This window comes from Oncorhynchus keta, chromosome 5, assembly GCF_023373465.1.
Source record: "Oncorhynchus keta strain PuntledgeMale-10-30-2019 chromosome 5, Oket_V2, whole genome shotgun sequence".
NCBI lineage: Eukaryota > Metazoa > Chordata > Actinopteri > Salmoniformes > Salmonidae > Oncorhynchus > Oncorhynchus keta.
In genome coordinates, this window is record NC_068425.1 from 14,466,897 (window position 1) to 14,475,721 (window position 8,825).

Here is an 8,825-nt window from a genome sequence, read left to right on the forward strand (position 1 = left end):
GATAAACCTGGTTCAGTCTGCTTTCCACCAGACACTGGGAGATGAATTCACCTTTCAGCAGGACAATAACCTAAAACACAAGGCCAATTCTACACAGGGGTTGCTTACTAAGAAGACACTGAATGTTCCTGAGTGGCAGAGTTACAATTATGACTTAAATATACTTGTAAATCTATGGCAAAACATGAAATGGTTGTCTAGCGGATGATCAACAACCAATTTGACAGAGCTTGAATCATTTTGAAAAGAATAATTGGCAAATTTTGCACAATCCAGGTGTGGAAAGCTCCTACAGACTTACCCAGAAAGACTCACATCTGTAAGTGCTAACTTATGCAAATGAGATATTTCTGTACTTACATTTTCAATACATTTGCAAAAAATTCTAAAAACATGTTTTCACGTTTTCATTATGAAGTGTTGTGTGAAGATGGGTGAGAAAAATCTATATATATATATTAAAAAAAAGGAATTCAGGATGTAACACAACAAAATGTGTAATAAGTCAAGGCACTGTACATGTCACGTCTGCTCCCACTCTTCCCTCCCAGGCGACAGGCTGCCCTGCATCACGCACTACTGCCATCAATTATGCACACCTGCCTTCCCTTGTCACGCGCTTCAGCGATATTGGACTCACCTGGACTCACTTATCATCTGTTTATTACCTCCCCTACATTTGTCAGTTCCGCAGCTCTGTTCCCCGATTCTGCATTAATTGTTTTCTGTGTTACCTGTTTGCTGATGCTGTTACTGCCTCGTTCCATGTCCGTTCTATATCAAATGTTTTACTCCCCGTACCTGCTTCGCCTCTCCAGTATCAACTCATGTGACAGAATGCATCAGCCATCACATGAAGCATCGGGGAGTACTGCCATTCTTGTTGGTATAGTGGCATCGACTCTGGGTTGCCACCGATGGAACCGGGGGTGCCTAAGCCAGCCCGTCAGGCTTTCACGCCCTGGCTGGCTCGAGAGGTTTCATCGCCTCGGTTGGCTCGGTGGCTACCCATCCGACGTCACACTCCACCGGATTATCGGGCTCCCTCGCTGCAGTAGAATCGGCAGGCGTCTTGCCTCAGCCGGCTCGCCAGACTCTCATGCTCCTGCCAGTTCGTTGGGCTCCCACGCCCCAACCGGCTTGCCCAGTGCCCATGTCTCGGCCAGTTCGCCCAGGTGGGATGCCGGGTGGCGCCCGGGGGGTACTGTCACATCTTCTCCTCACCATCTTAAATAAGCATGCTCCATTAAAAAAAAAATAACCAGGAACCTGACTATCCTTGACCAGCACAAAAACACCCTGTGGCCTACTGCATTAGCATCGAATAGCCCCCGTGATATGCAACTTTTCAGGGAAGTTAGGAACCAATATACACAGGCAGTTTGGAAAGCTAAGGCTAGCTTTTTCAAACAGAAATTTGCATCCTGTAGCACAAACTCAAAAATGTTCTGGGACACTGTAAAGCCCATGGAGAATAAGAGCACCTCCTCCCAGCTGCCCACTGCACTGAGGCTAGGAAACACCGTCACCATCGATAAATCCACAATAATTGAGAATATCAATAAGCATTTTTCTAAGGCTGGCCATGCTTTCCACCTGGCTACTCCTACCCTGGTCAACTGCCCTGCACCCACCACAGCAACTCGCCCAAGCCTCCCACATTTCTCCTTCCAAATCCAGACAGCTGATGTTCTGAAAGAGCTGAAAAATCTGGACACCTCAGCCAAATCAGCCAGGCTAGACAATCTGGACACTCTATTTCTAAAATGATCTGCCGAAATTGTTGCAACACCTATTACTAGCCTGTTCAACCTCTCTTTCCTATCGTCTGAGACTCTCAAAGATTGGAAAGCTGCCGCGATCATCCCCCTCTTCAAAGGGGGTGACACTCTAGACCCAAACTGCTACCTATATCTATCCTACCCTGCCTTTCTAAGGTCTTCGAAAGCCAAGTTAATAAACAGATTACCGACCATTTCGAATCCCACCGTACCTTCTCCGCTATGCAATCATGTTTCAGAGCTGGTCATGGGTGCACCTCAGCCACGCTCCAGGTCCTAAACGATATCATAACCGCCATCGATAAGAGACATTACTGTGCAGCCGTATTCATCGACCTGGCTAAGGCTTTCGACTCTGTCAATCACCACATTCTTTTTTTATTTATTTATTTATTTAAATTTTACCCATTTTTCTCCCCAATTTTGTGGTATCCAATTGTTGTAGTAGCTATTATCTTGTCTCATCGCTACAACTCCCGTACGGGCTCGGGAGAGACGAAGGTTGAAAGTCATGCGTCCTCCGATACACAACCCAACCAGCCGTACTGCTTCTTAACACAGCGCGCATCCAACCCGGAAGCCAGCCGCACCAATGTGTCGAAGGAAACACCGTGCACCTGGCAACCTTGGTTAGCGCGCACTGCGCCCGGCCCGCCACAGGAGTCGCTAGGACATAAATAGTCCATCCAACTAACTCATCCCCATACTGTATTTATTTATCTTGCTCCTTTGCACCCCAATATCTCTACTTAAACGTTCATCTTCTGCACATCAATCACTCTGCTGTTTAATTGGGATTTTGTCATTAATTTGCCACCATGGCCTATTTATTGCCTTATCTCCCTTATCTTACCTCATTTGCACTCACTGTATATAGACTTTTCTACTGTATTATTGACTGTATGTTTGCTTATTCCATGTGTAACTCTGTGTTGTTGTATGTGTCGAAACTGCTTTGCTTTATTATTGGCCAGGTCGCAGTTGTAAATGAGAACTTGTTCTCAACTAGCCTACCTGGTTAAATAAAGGTGAAATAAAAAAATATATAATAAAAATAATTTTCCCTCCTCATGGTGCCATCTATTTTGTGAAGTACACCAGTCCCTCCTGCAGCAAAGCACCCCCACAACATGATGCTGCCACCCCCGTGCTTCACGGTTGGGATGTTGTTCTTCGGCTTGCAAGCATCCCCCTTTTTCCTCCAAACATAACGATGGTCATTATGGCCAAACAGTTCTATTTTTGTTTCATCACACCAGAGGACATTTCTCCAAAAAGTACGATCTTTGTCCCCATGGGCAGTTGCAAACCGTCGTCTGGCTTTGTTATGGCGGTTTTGGAGCAGTGGCTTCTTCCTTGCTGAGCAGCCTTTCAGGTTATGTTGATATAGGACTCGTTTTAATGTGGATATAGATACCTGTTGTACCTGTTTCCTCCAGCATCTTCACAAGGTCCTTTGCTGTTGCTCTGGGATTGATTTGCACTTTTCGCTCCAAAGTACGTTCATCTCTAGGAAACAAAACACGTCTCCTTCCTGAGCGGTATGACGGCTGCATGGTCCCATAGTGTTTATACTTGCGTACTATTGTTTGTACAGGTGAACATGGTACCTTCAGGCGTTGTAAATTGCTCCCAAGGATGAACCAGACTTGTGGAGGTCTACCAGGTCTTGGCTGATTTATTTTGATTTTCCCATGATGTCAAGCAAAGAGGCACTGAGTGTGAAGGTAGGCCTTGGAATACATCCACAGGTACACCTCCAATTGACTCAAATTATATCAATTAGCCTATCAGAAGGCATTGACATCATTTTCTGGAATTTTTCCAAGCTTTTTAAAGGCACAGTCAACTTAGTGTATGTAAACTTTTGACCCACTGGAATAGTGATACAGCGATGTATAAGTGAAAGCATCTGTCTGTAAACAATTGTTGGATAAATATACTTGTGTCGTAAACAAAGTAGATGTCCTAACCGACTTGCCAAAACAGTCGTTTGTTCACGAGAAATTTATGGAGTGGTTGAGAAACGGGTTTTAATGACTACAGATTACGTGTATGTAAACCTCCGACTTCGACTGTATGTAGCGGATGTGTTACCTATGTGAGGAGCTGCTGTATCACTCTGGGCACCTTTTGGAGTGTGTGTATGTGCTTGCCTGCATGTGTGGCTTGCTTGGCGAGATGGGTTTATGCTAAATAATGGTGCACATTTCTGTACGGGCTCCAGGTGTGAGACTAATTGTATCTTATTTTCCACATGAAGACATTAACACTCAAACCACTTTGCCTTTTAGCAATTCAGGTCTCTGCTAGAGAACATTGTCAGCTGTCACTATTAGCATACGCATCAGATGCATCTACTGTGTTGTCAACCTAAGTAAATACCATTAAAAAAAATATGGAATGAATGTAGTCGTGTCTTAAGAATATTTAGTTTATTTTGAAAAAGTTCTGTGTCATATATTTTGAAGTACATGTAGGGATATGTTTTATACTACAAATGAATATGCTACTGCAAGACCTAGGCCTTGCCTATTTTTGCTTCTCTTCAAATAAAAACATTACAATGAAATATCAAATCAAATCAAATGTATGTATATAGCCATTCGTACATCAGCTGATATCTCCAAGTGCTGTACAGAAACCCAGCCTAAAAACCGAAACAGCAAGCAATGCAGGTGTAGAAGCACGGTGGCTAGGAAAAACTCCCTAGAAAGGCCAAAACCAAGGTAGAAACCTAGAGAGGAACCAGGCTATGTGGGGTGGCCAGTCCTCTTCTGGCTGTGCCGGGTGGATATTATAACAGAACATGGCCAAAATGTTCAAATGTTCATAAATGACCAGCATGGCCCAATAATAATAAGGCAGAACAGTTGAAACTGGAGCAGCAGCACAGCCAGGTGGACTGGGGACAGCAAGGAGTCATCATGTCAGGTAGTCCTTTGGCATGGTCCTAGGGCTCAGGTCCTCCGAGAGAGAGAAAGAAAGAGAGAAAGAGAGAATTAGAGAGAGCACACTTAAATTCACACAGGACACCGAATAGGACAGGAGAAGTACTCCAGATATAACAAACTGACCCTAGCCCTCCGACACATAAACTACTGAAGCATAAATACTGGAGGCTGAGACAGGAGGGGTCAGGAGACACTGTGGCCCCATCCGAGGACACCCCCGGACAGGGCCAAACAGGAAGGATATAACTAGAGGGATATCTTCAACCACCAACTTACCATCCTGAGACAAGGCCGAGTATAGCCCACAAAGATCTCCGCCACGGCACAACCCAAGGGGGGGCGCCAACCCAGACAGGAAGATTACATCAGTGACTCAACCCACTCAAGTTACGCACATTTGATTGATTTCATTTGTAGATTTGATTAGTACTAGAGTTATAGTAAGTAATACAGTCCAGTTACAGTAGAAACAGTAGAAACGAAAAATAGACTATCAACCAGCAAGGCGCACAGGTCAAAGGATTTACTTTAAAGGTAGGACTAAGCACCAACATTTTATAAATAGCCCAGAGGAAAAACAATTGTATGCATAAACAACAAGTAGAGTAGCTTTATAGTAAGTAATAAAGTCCAGTTACAGCTTTTTTTGACACAGTAGAAATGAAAAAGAGGAGCAGGTCAAACGCGCTCTTCACGCTCTTTCCTACCCAAACCGTGCCATTCTTCCAAGACTCCTTGCTCACCGTGCTGGTTGGGATCACCTTCTCACTTGGCCCTGTTCTGCTTTTTCTCCTGCGAGGCTCAGACATCGGAGGCAGAGGATCGCAGTCGGTTTGGTGCGGTTTGCCTTTGTGAACTTGACGAGTTATACTCACTGTCTGACTTGACTCTCACCGTCTGACTTGACTAGAGGGGAGATTATATTATTTCCAGCCTTTCGTAGTAAAATAATTAGACGGCCCACAAATAAATATTTCTGAAAATATAAAAACAGATAGTAAAGGATATTTATTGTATTTAATTTCTCGTACAATAAAAACATGACAGTGTAATACCTTTGATACATTTTATTTGTAGATTCGATTAGTACTAGAGTTATAGTAATTAATACAGTCCCGTTACAGCTTCTCCTGACAAAGTAGAAACAAAAAATAATTGTATTTTTCCCAGGGTAAAGGAGGATCAGGATTTAGAGCAGTATGCACTGTGGCCACAATTCTTACACTGTTGTTCTAAATTCATTCACCCTCTTCATCCTCCTCTTCATCCTCATCATTCAGTTCATTCAAATTCAGTCATGAAGTCATGCGCGCAATGATCTGTTTCTATCTGGTTGCTATCACCCATTCATCCAATGACATCATTAATTCAGTTAGATAAGAGAGAGACACGTCAGCACCTTAGTATCAACTCCTTCTGACACATTTGTCTCGGCCCGTTAGGGTAAAAAAAAAAAGAGTAAATAGCCTCTTAATATTTTTCTGCTTGCGAATTGAAAATTCTGAAAACCAAACCATTGCTTCTTTTTTTGCAAATGTTTTTTCTATTTAAAAATGTAACGTCAGTGGCCATCGGCCTATGGCGGTTCTAGTGTTAAGCATTAGGTACTGGGAAATGTAAAATAAAATAAACTCTTCATAGAAAATTACGTCTTAGCAAACCTTATCACGCGAATACCAATGAGTGCTGACCTTTCTAACCCTCCGTGAAATGTAATGGTTCAGCAGCAGTGCAGACGTCATAGCATTATATGGCATTATCCTCCTTCTGATAGAGGTCACAACCTCTCAGACTGGGGGTGAAATAGCAGCCTTTCATAGACCACTGTTCTCGTGGCAGGTAGTCAGAGTAGCATTGTGTATGAGAAAATAAGGCTAGTTGAGTGGTACTGTAGAGAGGCCAAAAATGCCTTTTAGTCAGAAAGTTTCAAACGGCACAGATATCATACCCTCTGAAAAATGCTAACCTCCCATTATTTTAATGGTGAGAGGTTAGCAAGTCTTGAGAGTACGATATAGCGTCTGTATCTTTCTCACTCATCATTATTCCCGATTCATTCAGGACTAGCCATAATCATGGTAGCATCCACATTAACGTGGAAGTGTTTAGAAACATATTATTATTTACAATAAAAATTATTTACAAACATAATTACACAATACATGATTTACAATTAGTTTCTATTGGGCACAAAATAATCTGAAACACAACCAAAACAAACAGATATGGATGAAAATACCCTCTTAATTAGTGCTGACAGTCTGCACTTTAACCTCAGCCATTGTATCTTTTCAAATCCAAAGTACTGGGAGTACAGAGCCAAAACAACAACAAATGTGTCAACTGTCCCAATACTTTTGGAGCTCAGTGTATCTACAGAGGGGGTTAGGCGAGGCAATGATTCTGGTCAGTTTGCTGCTCCTTTGGCTTCTCTATGCTGTCTGTGGAATAATGCCAAGTGATGTGTCAATTAGCTGACTTTCGAGGGCTGCAAACAGACATGGCGATGGATACCTTTTTCAAGGAGCATGTTGTAAAACTGGACAGGAGGACAATCCGGGGTAAATTGCTTCCGCTCCCGTTCTGCTTGATTTCCACTCCGACTGCTCGTCTTCTTCTTTTCCCATCATCTGTGCTCTGTCGTGGTCTCCGTGTTGGGATAGTTGAAGCGAGGGATGATGAAGGGGTGTAGGAGTAGCAGCCGGACCTCCACAGAGGTCTAATGGTGTCACGGCTTGCCATCGTCTGTACACTCAAATTATCACAGTACAACAGCTGAGCACACAGGGGGTTTTCAACAGCGCTTTCAACGCTCAACGCTTGATCTTTGATAAGATGACTTCTGTTCCCTATTCCCTATCTTCTTTTGTCTTTTTCCCCATACAGGGAGAAGAGGAGCGGAGCGGAGCCTGGAGTAGGAACGGTGGCTGCTCTCCAATTCTATGTGGTGTTTCATTAACACCCATACAAGAGGCTTGAGATGCATCAAACAAGTTATTACAGTGAGGATCGCGGGAAAATATCATGGAAGAAAGGGTTGGCAAACTTGACACTGAGTGTGCCAGTGAAAAGACTTGAGTACATGACCATGATCAGTAAAGACAAATGGCCCTCCTCCCAGCTGTGGTAAAGAGGAGTCAGGCTGCCTCTGGAAAACATCTGTGCCCCGAGCGCCAACCAATCCATAGCTATCCCAGGTAAACACAAACACTCTAGATGGATGGATGGATGTGACATACTGTATGAATATTTGGTCATGGAAGTAAACCGCTGCACATGAGTAAATGTGCATACATGTGGACCAGGGGAGATAAGCATGCCTGGGCAGATACAGGCCAATGAGACCGTGCTGGACAAGAAGGATTACCACTAGAGGTACGTATGGAAACTGGAGATTACAGCTAGAGCTACAGTATACAGATGTAGGATCTTCATTTGAGTCAGTTTGCTATAGCGGGAAAAACGGGAACAGGAAATGTGAATTATTATGTGGATTACAATTTATGGACAATTTTGAAGGGGTTGAAAGAAAGTTCTCCTGCAACAGGGTGATCAAAATAAGATCCATCATCTGTATGAGGCCTCCTGCTGTTGAACTATGCATGCCGTCTGGGAAGAATGGATCTGTTGGGGATACATATTACATAATGTAATTATGAGGAATGTTCAACCATGAATGCTAAGTGAAGGCATCCTTGTAATCTCCAAGGTTCAGCAACCCCTTTAATAAATGGTGTTTGCATGTATACACCAATAAATCATGCAATCCTTGAGGTTTTACACTTTTCATTAATATGTAACATTCAGAGGTAAACCCCAATTTCTTTTGAAGAATGTAGCATACTACAATGGGCTTTATCGTAAACCAAAAACCCCTGTTGAAAGGAGTGCTTTTTAAACCGTCATCATAAAGTTTAGTCCTAGAGCTGGGATGTTTGGCCTATCATCTATCATTTCTGTGTTCCATTGAAAACTCGGCTCCTCATGTTATAAGCTGACATTTGTCCCGGGGGAAATGGTCAGCAGAACTAAGGCTCTCCTTCCCTTTCTAAGGCTCTCCTTCCCTTTCTAAGGCTCTCCTTCCCTTTCT

The 8,825-nt window shown here is 43.2% G+C and overlaps 1 long non-coding RNA gene across 1 annotated transcript in view; it reads left to right on the forward strand.

Annotated features, from left to right (window-relative positions):
• LOC118365355 (uncharacterized) overlaps window positions 1–8,492 on the forward strand; it is a 150,067-nt gene extending 141,575 nt beyond the window's left edge. Inside the window, exon 3 of the long non-coding RNA XR_004821764.2 lies at window positions 7,622–8,492. This is a non-coding gene — a long non-coding RNA (uncharacterized LOC118365355). The remainder of the gene's footprint in view (window positions 1–7,621) is intronic.
• Window positions 8,493–8,825: the final 333 nt, after the last annotated feature.